The sequence below is a fragment of the Sminthopsis crassicaudata genome, chromosome 1, assembly GCF_048593235.1.
Source record: "Sminthopsis crassicaudata isolate SCR6 chromosome 1, ASM4859323v1, whole genome shotgun sequence".
NCBI classification, from domain to species: Eukaryota; Metazoa; Chordata; class Mammalia; order Dasyuromorphia; family Dasyuridae; genus Sminthopsis; species Sminthopsis crassicaudata.
Window position 1 is genome coordinate 189843643 of NC_133617.1, and position 12549 is coordinate 189856191.

A 12549-nucleotide genomic window follows, 5' to 3' on the forward strand; every position below is an offset into this window, starting at 1 on the left:
AATTAACCTGTCTTATACTTACTTCTTACTTCATTGATTCCTCTTTTCCTGCACTCCCCATTATTTTAGAAGCCTTTTTCTTCTTTTAGCCCAAAAGGAATATTTTTAGTGGGTCTTTCAGTAGGCATTTATCAATAAATAATTGGGTAAAAAGCATGTGCTAAGCATTGGGATATAAAGAGGGGGAGGGGGGAGGAGAACAATCTCTGCTCCACAGGAGCTAAATTCCTGAGAATTGGGTAGCAATGTTATTACAGAGCTAGGACTATGAGAATGGGGAGCTTATTTCCTTTATTGAAAGATCAGACTGTCCCAGAATCATTCAGACTCTTTTATTCCCAGCAGTAAGGAAAGAAAGAAAGAAAGAAAGAAAGAGGGGGGGAAGGAGGAAGGGAGGGAGGAAGAAAGGAAGGAAGGAAGGGAGGAAGGAAGGAAGGAAGGAAGGAAGGAAGGAAGGAAGGAAGGAAGGAAGGAAGGAAGGAAGGAAGGAAGGAAGGAAGGAAGGAAGGAAGGAAGGAAGGAAGGAAGGAAGGAAGGAAGGAAGGAAGGAAGGAAGGAAAGAAGGAAGGAAGGAAGGAAGGAAGGAAGGAAGGAAGGAAGGAAGGAAGGAAGGAAGGAAGGAAGGAAGGAAGGAAGGAAGGAAGGAAGGAAGGAAGGAAGGAAGGAAGGAAGGAAGGAAGGAAGGAAGGAAGGAAGGAAGGAAGGAAGGAAGGAAGGGAGGGAGGGAAGAGGGACTAAAAGTATGGTGCTCAAAACATAGCACTCTAGATGCTGGTTCTAACCAGGTCGGAGAACCTTGAAATTCTTGCTCACTTGGTCTGTGTACTAACTTAGCCTCTCTTTAATGCAGGCAAGACCAAAGGTTCATTTGCATTTTTCTCATTTTTTTCACTTTCGCAATAGATAGAGCAGTTAGCTTCTTAGGAAGTCAGAAGTCAAGAGCGGTTAGCAAAGAGCTGAGACTGTTTTTTGGAACTGTATTTTATTTCTATTTCCTTTCCAGATAGGGGCTGAAGGATTGTGTTTTTGTTTGTGTGAAATATCGATGTTATTCCAGCTAGAAAAATAAACAGTGCTGCTCCATCTGCTCAAAGGAGAAATCGGTCAGACACACACACACACACAGAATGCCTTTCCTTTCCTTTCCCCTTGGTCCAGTGTGATTTTAATTATCCCCATGTGAGAAATAGGCAGTGTGGCCAAAGTACACAGAAGCCGTTTTCCTCTAATATCTCATTGATCATGCAGTCCGCGGAGAGCGGCCAAGATCTGTGTCTGCGACTTCCCATTGTTGCTGCGACACTGCGCACGGTTTTCATTTTCCACGTCTCATTCAGAAACTGTACTGAGGCGCCGAGAAAATTGCAGACACCGGGGCTCCTGCTGTCACACTTCACTTCTCCAATGGCCGTCTGAAGCTGCTGGAGTGATGATAAGCATGTACATTATAGAGACATTTTAGATAGACGCTACGTATTTTATCTTGCCCTATTTGGTAAAACGGTGAACCTAAATGGAGAACTTGAGAGCTATTTTATAACTGGCTACCTAACAACACTGGGACTTTGGGGGACGCTCAGGCCCCGTCTGACCCCTCCCCCCAATCCTAGCGAGACATTCACATTTTAATAGATTCTATGCTATAGCTATAATATATGCTATTATGTTGGAAGGCACAGTAATACAATATTCTTCTAAGTCATTCGAAAAGGGAGAGTATTCCCGGCTCCTAAAGGCGTTAAGGATCACTGGGGGGAAAAATAAGGGAGGAGGCAGAGGAATAACAAAAAAGTTCTTAAGTTATGGCCTGGAGTTAGAAAAATCTGAGTTCAAATGTGACTTTGCTTCAGTTTCCTTATCTGTAAAATGGGGATAATAATAGCTTTCATCTATAATAAGTCATCTGTAAAGTGTGGATTGTAACCTTTTTTGACAATAACTACCCATATCACAGGGTTGCTATGAGAATCAAATGAGTTAAATATTTTGTAAAGCACCTAGTCTTGTACTTACACAGTGAGCCCTAGAAGAATGTTAACTATTATAATAATTATTATTATTATTATTATTATTATTATTGTAAGTTACTTGAATATTTGCTACATAGGACTCATAATATCCATGTGCCAAGGGACCATTTGGCTAGCTGTCATCAAAAGCCACCAAGCAAGTACAGTTTCAGACAATAGCCAGGCCACTCTTGGGAATTTCTTCTTCTCTCTCCTACCCCTACCAAAACCAGGACCAACAACACATTTTTCTTACTCATTTTCCTACTTCTCGTTACCAAATGGAATCACTGGGTTCCAGTTCCTAACTTGTACTCATGCTCAGCTCTTCTTCCCATACCTCTCACATCCAATCAGTTGACAAATTGTGTTGATTCTCTCTTCACAGACTCACTTCTCATCTGTCCCCTGCTTTCCATTCAGATGGCACCACCCTATTTTAGACCCTCACCAATTCTCTCCTAGACTGTTTACAAGAGTTTCCCCATAACTATATTTTATCCCAATATCTTTCATCTGCCCAACTGATTTTTTTCAAGGATATGTTCCAATCAGGTCACTGCTCTGCTTCAAAATCTTCAATGACTTCGTAAGAATAGAAAAAATTCTTAAGAATTACTCTAAAATAAACTACAGCCCTTCTAATTGGCACTTAAAGTCCATCCAAATTTAGCTCCAATCTTGCTAGGTTAAATTCATACTACTCTCCTCATATATTATTTCATATGCTAATTCATCCTTTTTCTACATGGAAGATTTCATGTTCTATTCCCCATGCCTTAGAATGCTATCCTAACCTCTCTCTCTAGGAATCCCTAACTCCCTTCAAGGCTCAGATCAAGAACCATCTCAAATATAAGATCTTTCTTTATTTCTCCACCTACTTTCACTTTTTCATGCTCTCTCTCTCTCTCTCTCTCTCTCTCTCTCTCTCTCTCTCTCTCTCTCTCTCTCTCTCTCTCTCCTCTCTCTCTCTCTCTCTCTCCTCTCTCTCCTCTCTGTTTTTCTTTTTCTGTCTCTCTTTCTCTCTATCTCTCTGTCTCTATCTGTCATTGTCTATCTCTCTGTTTCTGTTTCTGTGTATGTGTGTGTGTGCACATGCGTGTATATGTGTTTTTCTATCTATGTTGGTAGATCAGGTGCTTCACTTCGCTAATCCACTAATTCTATGGCTTAAAGGTAGAATTGAGGAGTTGTCTTAGAGGTGGAATTGAGGAGTATCAGGGCTTAAAAGTGGAGTTGCACCCCCTTATTGAATTCTATGGTTTAGATTGCCTCAGAAACTTTGTTGAGGCATGGGGAATAGGACATGAAATAGTCTGTGTAGGGAAAGCATGAATAAAGCTCTTTAGCTAGAATAATGTATGAGGGAGAGTAGAATGAATTTAGTCTAGCAAGATTGGAGCTAATTTGGGATGGGCTTTAAGTGACAACATATTGTTCTCTGACAGCCATCATTGTTTGTGGCATGCTCAAGGCTGGGTAACCTCAGGGTTATTGCTACATCCTCTCTGGAAGCTATACCACATCACTCTCCTCTTTCTTCCTTTCTCTTTTTTCTCCCTCTCTTCCTCCCCCCCCCACTTTTTTTGATTTTATATATACTTTGAGAGCTTGGATTATTTTTTTAAATTTTCTTTATAACCTTAGCCCTTTAAACAGTGCCTAGCACATAGTAGACACTTAATAAATGTTAGTAGATTAAATTATCTACTTGCATATTATGTATTATATTGTAAAATTATATATTGCCTTTTTCCAATAGAATACTTGCTCCTTGAAGTCAGTCTTTTTCATTTTTTACTTTGTATTCCCAGTGCCTAACATGATTTCTTACACAGAATAGATTTCTTTTAAATGTCAAATTTATTTGAGCTGGGATAATCAAGAAGCCAAAAAAGAGAATGAAAAGTATAAAAGCAGAAGTGGAAAACAGAATCTAAGTGTAGCAGGAGCTGAATTGGCCATCTCAGGGCTAATTATTTAAGAAATAGATCAGAAGTATCTTCTCTCACCTCTATGTCCAGAAGGAACATCATTCCTAGTATAGAGGAGTGATTCAAGTTCATATATACCTGTTCAAATTGATTTATGTGAATTTTATTTATTAAGTACCTACTACTACTACTATTACTACTAAGCAAAGCAAATTTGAAGTAGCTCAAAAGAAAGAAGAAATGTGCAAATTTTGGTATTTGCAAATCTATCTGCCAAGGGAAAGTCAGAAACTATATGAGCAAAACTACAAAACATTTTCCACACAAATAAAGACAGATCTAACCAACTGGATAAGCTGGGCGGCTAAGTGGTGCAGTGGATAGAGCACCAGTCTTGAATTCAGGAGGACCAGAGTTTAAATCTGGTCTTAGACACTTAACACTTCCTAGCTGTGTGACCCTGGGCAAGTCACTTAACCCCAGCCTCAGGAGAAAAAAAAAATCTTGGATAAGCCAAGTGAATATAATAAAGATGACAATACTACCTAAACTAATCTATTTATGTGCTATAGCAATCAGACTCCCAAAAAAAATATTTTAATGATCTAGAAAAAATAACAAAATTCATCTGGAAGAACAAAAGATCAAGATTTTCAAGAGACCTAATGAAAGAAAAAAATCAAATGAAGATGGCCTAGCTGTACCAAATCTAAAACTATACTATAAAGCAGCAGTCACCAAAACCATTTGGTATTGGCTAAGAAATAGACTAGTTGATCAGTGGAATAGGTTAGGTTCACAGAACAGAATAGCCAATAATTATAATAATCTAGTGTTTGACAAATCCAAAGACCCCAGATTTGAGATAAGAATTCACTGTTTGGCAAAAACTGCTGGGAAAGTTGGAAATTAGTATGGCAGAAACTAGGCATTGACCCACATTTAACACCATACACCAAGATAAGGTCAAAATAGGTTCATGATCTAGGCATAAAGAATGAGATTATAAATAAATTAGAAGAAAATAGTTTAGTTTACCTCTCAGACCTGTGGAGGAGAAAGGAATTTGTGACCAAAGAAGAACTAGAGATCATTATAGATCACAAAATAGAAATTTTTGATTTTATTAAAAAGTTTTTATACAAACAAAACTAATGCAGACAAGATTAGAAGGGAAGCAATAAACTGGGAAAACATTTTTACAGTCAAAGGTTCTGATAAAGGCCTCATTTCTAAAATATATAGAGAATTAACTCTATAAGAAATCAAGCCGTTCTCCAATTGATAAATAGTCAAAGGATATTAACAGACAATTTTGAAATGAAAATTAAGACAACTCTGAGATACCACTATACACCTCTCAGATGTGACAGGAAAAGATAATGCGGAATGTTGGAGGGGATGTGGGAAAACTGGGACACTGATACATTTTTGGTGGAATTGTGAATGTATACAACCATTCTGGAGAACAATTTGGAACTATGCTCAAAAAGTTATCAAACTGTGCATACCCTTTGATCCATCAGTGTTACCACTGGCTTATATCACAAAGAGATCTTTAAAAAGGGAAAGGGACCCGTAGGTACAAAAATGTTTGTGGGAGTCCTTTTTGAAGTGGCTAGAAACTGGAAATTGAATGGATGCCCATCAATTGGAGAATGGCTGAATAAATTATGGTATATGAATGTCAGAGAATATTATTGTTTCTGTAAGAAACTACCGGCAGGATGATTTCAGAAAGCCTAGAGAGACTTACATGAATTGATGCTAAGTGAAATGAGAAGAACCAGGAAATCATTATATACTTCAACAACAATACTATATGATGATCAATTCTGATGGATGTGGCTCTCTTCAACAATGAGATGAACCAAACCAGTTCCAATTGTTCAGTAATGAAAGAGAACCAACTACACCCAGCAAAAGAACTATGGGAAATGAATGTGGACCAAAACATAGCATTTCCACTCCTTCTGTTATTGTCCACTTGCATTTTTGTTTTCTTTCTCAGGTTATTTTATTTCAGGTTACCTTATTTCTAAATCCGATTTTTCTTGTACAGCAAAATAACTGTATAAATATGTATACATATTTAAAGTATGTACACATACTTTAACATATTTAACATGTATTGTTCTATCTGCCATCTAGGGGAGGGGGTTGGGGGAAGGAGGAGGAAAGTTGGAACATAAGGTTTTGCAAGGGTTAATGCTGAAAAATTACCTATGTATATTTTTTGTAAATAAAAAGCTATAATAAAAATGGATATATTGACAACAACTTTCATTAAAGAGACTCAAGAAAAAAAAAAGAAAGTGAATAGATAAAATTCACAACGAGCTCATAAGCACAAAGAGGTCACCATGCTAACTGTCCTAAAAGCAAATGTTTGTTTCACTATAACAACAGAAAGAGATGTTTCTGTTGAGAAATATTTGCAGAGGAAACAAACATTTTATTTTGATAGTCATGTTGTAATTGTTACCAAATAAAGCATTTGTTTTGATTTAAAAAAAAAAAAGAAAGAAAGAAAAAGAAACATGCAAATTTTGAAAATCCATCCAAATGTTCACCAGGGACTGTTTGTGCCTGACCTGAGGTAGAGTATTCCAAGCTTGTATTGGTCTGATCAACCACAGTTAGACACACTGTAACTTGACTTTAACATAGTGGCATTATTTTGGTCCTCTTTGAGAATTTAAGAGAGCTTTCAATCAACCTCCTCCTCCTTTCCTCCTCCTCCTTCTCTTCTTCCTATCCTTCTTCTTCCTCCTCCTTCTCTTCTTCCTCCTCCTTGTTCTCCTCTTCTTCTATTACTACTTACCTCCCTACCTAACTAACTTTTTAAAAAATACTTACTATGTGCTGAGTACTGTGCTAAACACTTTACAATTAATATCTCATTTGATCCACACAAAAACTTTAGGAGGTAGGTGCTAATATTATTCCCACTTTACAGATGAAGAAACTGAGGCCAATATAGGTTAAATGACTTGCCCAAAACACACAGCTCATACATATCTGAGGTCAGATTTTAATTCAGAACTTTCTGATTCCGAGTCCAGATTCTATTAACTGAGTCAATTATTGTGACAAATGCTATGTAAGAAGGGAGTGTGTCTGAGGGAGAGACCAAGTTTAGATGAGATGTATTATAAACTTTGTAAGTTTGTAAACTTGCTTTCATGGAGCTTGCAGACTATTAGCAAGATAAGATACTCCCGAAATGAGCAGAACCAGATCATTATACACTTCAACAACAATACTGAATGAGGATCAATTCTGATGGACGTGGATATCTTCAACATAGAGATGAACCAAATCAGTTAAAATTGTTCAGTAATGAAGAGAACTAGCTATACCCAGGAAAATAACTCTTGGAAATGAGTGTGTACCACAACATAACATTTCCACTCCTTCTGTTTCTGTCCACTTGTGTTTTTGGTTTTTTTTCTCAAGTTATTTTTACCTTATTTCTAAATCCAATTTTTCTTGTGCCCCAAGATAACTGTATAAATATGATACATATATTGCATTTAACATATACTTTAACATATTTAACATGTACCTGCCATCTAGGGGAGAAAATGGGGAGGGGAAGGAGGGGAAAAATTGGAACAGAAGGTTTTGCAAGGGTCAATGCTGAAAAATTACCCATGCATATATCTTATAAATAAAAAGCTATAATGAAAAAGAAAAAAGATAAGATACTACTACAGAAAATTATAATATACCATATTACAAGATAAGGTCAGTAGAGAATTGTATAACTTTTTGGTCTAGAAGTGTTTCTACTGAGCCTATATCCCAAAGATATGTTAAAGGAAGGAAAGGGACCTACATGTGCAAAAAATATTTGAGGCAGCTTTTTTTGTAGTGGCAAGAAACTGGAAACTGAGTGGATGCCCATAAGTTGGAGAATGGCTGAATAAGTTATGGTATATGAATGTTATGGAATGTTATTGTTTTATAAGAAACGACCAGGAGGATGACTTCAGAGAGGCTTGGAGAGACTTACATGAACTGATGTTAAGTGAAATGAGCAGAACTAGGAGATAATTATACACTTCAATAACAATACTATAATGAGGATCAATTCTGATGGACATGGCTCTTTCCAACAAGGAGATAGTTGAGGTCAGTCTCAATGATATTGTGATGAAGAGAGACATCTGCACCCAGGGGAAGGACTGTGAGAACTGAGTGTAAATCACAACATAACATTCTAACTCTTTTTGTTGTTGTTTGCCTGCATTTAGTTTTCTTATTCATTTTCTTTCCTTTTTGATCTGATTTTTCTTGTGAAGCAAGATAATTGTGTAACTATGTTTACATATATTGGATTTAATATATATTTTAACATATATAACATATATTGGATTGCTTGACATCTAGGGGAGAGGGTGGGGGAAAGGAGGGGAAAATTTGGAACACAAGGCTATGCAAAGATCAATGTTGAAAAATTATCCATGCATATGTTTTGAAAATATAAAACTTTAATAAAAAAAAGAAAAGAAAATTGTAACCAATCCCCCCCCAAAAAAGTTAACAAATCAGTTTCCTCAAAAAAGAATTTTTTTAGCCTAGAAGACATTTTGTTCCAGAGCGAAGTCAGTAACTCCCCATGTTTCTAAGCTGACATAAAGCAAGGTACCACACAATCTAGTTCTTAACTATGCTCTAATGATTTCATATATACTTGTCTAGCTCTATGGAGAGCTCTTTGAAGTAGGGACCAGGTACCATGCTTTTTTCGTTTCTCCTACAGCATCTGATCCAAAGCAAAATCCTCCAGAGATATACAGTAAATGTTTAGAGAATCAAGGTCAGAGTTCTCAGCTCTCCCCTCACTTTCTTGGAGTTCCAAAGTTTCATTTGTCACTACATTAGAGGGCACAATGCTACCTATTCAGGTACCTAGCCTTAAGTATCATTATTTTTTAGAACAGACCCATCATGTCATCCATGAAAGGAACTTTAAGTCAGGAGATTGTCTGCATAAATGAAGATCTATAACTTATCTTAGAGAGTTGCCTAGAGCATGGAAAGTTTAAGTGATTTGTCCAAAGTCTCATAATTAGAAGTATTAATGGTAAGACTTAAATTCAGTCTTTCTGACTCAGAGGCCAACTCTATATTGAGTTCCCCATTCTATATCTTATCTGGTCTACCTCATTACAGTGTGAGCCTTCAAGGACTGGGGCTGTTAGAATATTTAATTTCCCAGTTCCCACAGCAGAAATTCTATAGTAATTTATTAATAAGTGATAAAGAGGAAGAGAAGGGTGAAAATAAGATATTGCCATTCTTCTGGTCACTCTGGAAAGATGAGGAAAAGAAGTACTGATTTCTCTAGCAAGCAAAAACAACATAGGCAGCCTAAAGTTAAAACAAAACACATAAGCTTTTATGGGACTCCCATATTGTCACTTTCATTTAATCACCCATCTTAGTTTATATCCTTCTAAGTTCATAAAGAGGTTTAAAAGCCTGAATGTGTATTTTAAACATATATTTTACTCTTTTTTGGTTTGTTAATTTCATTGCTCCATCTATAATGTCTTTTTATATTGTCTCCAGTGTCCTTTTAGAAAAACACTGAAAGGTGATTATATTTTAATGTAGAATGCCTACTGAGCTCCCTCTTGTGTCAAGATTATATTTTACTTTCACTGTATTCATGCATATCCATATTTAGTTATTAAGGAATTTTAAAAATTTTAATTCAATTCATAAAAGATTTATTAGATGCCTATAAAGTACAAGACAAAATGTGAGGTACTATAGATATACAGACAAAATGAAACAATTCCTGCCTTCAGGAAGCTTGCATTTTCCTGAAGTGATTACATTCTGTTAAAAGAAGGTCTGCAATTTCTGATGAACTATCATCATTTCAACATAAAATTAGTCAGTAGATATTTGACCTGTACCTTTGTGTCATATCATATCTAAAGTCTTTTGATATTAGTGACACTTTTTATGAATCATTTCTTAGTTCATTTCTAAAATTATTGAGTAAATTGGTGATAGTTAATTACGATAAAGTGCCTAGTCTGGAGTCAGAAAAATAAGTTGTCCTTGCCAAGAAAACTCCAAATGAGGTCACAAAAAGTTGGACGTGACTTAAACAATTGAATAACAACAACAATACATTAGATGCAGAACCAAAAAAATTGTATATACTTATATTTACAAGACTACTATAAAAGAGACTTCTATTAAGTCCCTCTTATATGTGCTAATTTAGGTCATATTTATATCAGATTTATAAATGAAACTACCTCCTATATGACTTGCATGCATTTCAGGAAAGTGTCTATCAGACTTATAAAGCATTTTTTAAAATTCATCACAGTCAGAGGTCAATGACAGAAAGTTTGTATATTCCATATTCATAGAGTGCTATTAATTTTTAAAATTTGTTTTTAATGGACAAAATATTTTCTCTCATGAACCTCCCATACCCTTCACAAAAATAAAAACAAAGTCCTTATAACAAATATGTATAGTCAAGCAAAATAAATTTCCTCATTGATCATGGTAGGTAAATTTCTCATTCTGTCCATTATGGTCATCATCTCTTTGTTAGAAGGTGAATAGCAGGCTATATCACTGATCTTCTAGAGTCCTGCTTGGTAATGACATTGCTCAGCATCTTAAGACTTTCCAAATTGTTAGATCAACACTTTTTGAAAGACCAAAAAACATAAAACAAATAAAACAAAAACCAAAGTGAGTGCCCATAAATTGGGAAAGTACCATAAGAAAAAGATATAAGCAACTGAGTGAAATGTGGAAACATTCTTATGAGGTAATGCTGAATAAAGAAAACAGAATCAAGAGTACAATTAATACAATGACAACAATAATGTAAATGATGACAGCAAAAAAAAAAACCAAACCCAAATTCTAAAAAATTTCAATGAATGATTTAAATAATGGAAAACTGATGAGGGAGCACATCTTCCTTTTCTCAGGAGAAACATAGGAACAGTAGACGTGAAATTCAATAAAAACATCAGATAAGAGACAGAGACAGAAAGACAGAGAGAGACAGACACTCAGAGAGAAAGATAGAAGAGAAAGAGAGACAGAGACAAAAAAGGAGCAAGGAGAGATAAGAAGAAATTACTTTAGGTTACAACCAAAAGACAACAATAAAACATTTTAAAAATCAGTTAATCAATTACTCAACAAACATTTGCTAAGTGCATATGTGTTGCTAATACTGTGCTAGATGCAAAGAGTAATTAGATAATCAATAGTGATCTGCATAGAGAATATATTTAAATTTATATTCTTTCAATGAAGTTTAAAGACTACAAATCATGGAACTTTACAAAAACTGAAGAATCCAATTGTATAACCAACCAAAAAGTAGTATAAAAAACTATGGCAGGCATGAGCATACTATCACAAGGAATTGCAAAAGAGAAATCAGTACAAAGTATGTTATCAGGGAAATAATCTAAATTAAAGAGACAATGGATAAGTGACAAGAATAAGAAATAACATAGGGCTAATCTATGGATGGATATAAATAAGAATCATGCAAATTGACAGGCACAAATAAGTTAAAATTTGCAGTGGAGGAAATAGCCACACTGATAAAATTACACATCTATAGAGATTTGGAAAATAACAATATAACTGAATTTTTTCCCTTAATATTACATTTTGGATTTGGGGACAAAATGCATGTTCTTTGCCTGAGAAATAAATATGAGGGAATTATAACATCCAATAAAGACAAATGATTAAAAAAAGAGAGAGAGAGAAGAGCTCATTTATTGTGATGGATTATAAATTCCAAAATATTTTCTCATCTAGTTCTGTCCTTACTGCTTCTATGATCCTGGGCAAGTCCTTTCAACTATCTGGTTTTTCTCAACTGTCAAATAAGAGAGTGGGACTAGATGACCTCTACTGTCCCTTCTAGCTCCAAATCCATGAGCCTTAGAACTTTCCCAAAGAACAATGGTTATTAAGGAATTGCCTCAATGAATTTGGAATGAGTAATTAACCACAGCACTTCTTAAGTACTGTATTCAGTCTCCTTCAGTGGAGGATTAAAAGGTTTTTCTAAAAATCCAATTAAACAAGAACAATTAATGATGTCTAATGTAGCACCGGTTTACTGCACAGCTTCCTAAGAAATATGTGCTGTCCTTTAGATATGAAAATGTTTTTCTTGTAAGGGTGATAGATTGACATTGATTCAAGAAGGCACAAAGATGTAGCAGACTGTACAATATAGTGCTGGATTTTTAATCAAAAACAAAACTGAACCTGAATTCACAATCTAATTCTGCCACCTATGTGATTTTGGGCAAAGTGGTTCCTTTCTTCTGGCCTCACTTTCCTCTTCTGCAAAATGGGGAAATTGGTCAAATGATTTAATTCTCTTCCAATTCTTATATATATGATTCTATTTAACCCATCCTTGAGATTGTTTGCCACTCATGTCTATGAAGCTATACATTAGAAAGATTGAAATAAATCATAAAATGTCAGAGGCTGAAGGTACTTTAGAATGCAAAATCTTCATTTGAGAGTAGAGAAAACTGGAATCTTCAAAGATCTAATGATGGTCACATTTC

The 12549-nt window shown here is 35.4% G+C and overlaps 1 long non-coding RNA gene across 1 annotated transcript in view; it reads right to left on the reverse strand.

Moving 5' to 3' along the window:
* Nucleotides 1-963: 963 nt before the first annotated feature.
* The window catches only part of LOC141553508 (uncharacterized), a 70183-nt gene continuing 58597 nt past the window's right edge, over nucleotides 964-12549 (reverse strand). Inside the window, exon 3 of the long non-coding RNA XR_012485484.1 lies at nucleotides 964-1418. This is a non-coding gene — a long non-coding RNA (uncharacterized LOC141553508). The remainder of the gene's footprint in view (nucleotides 1419-12549) is intronic.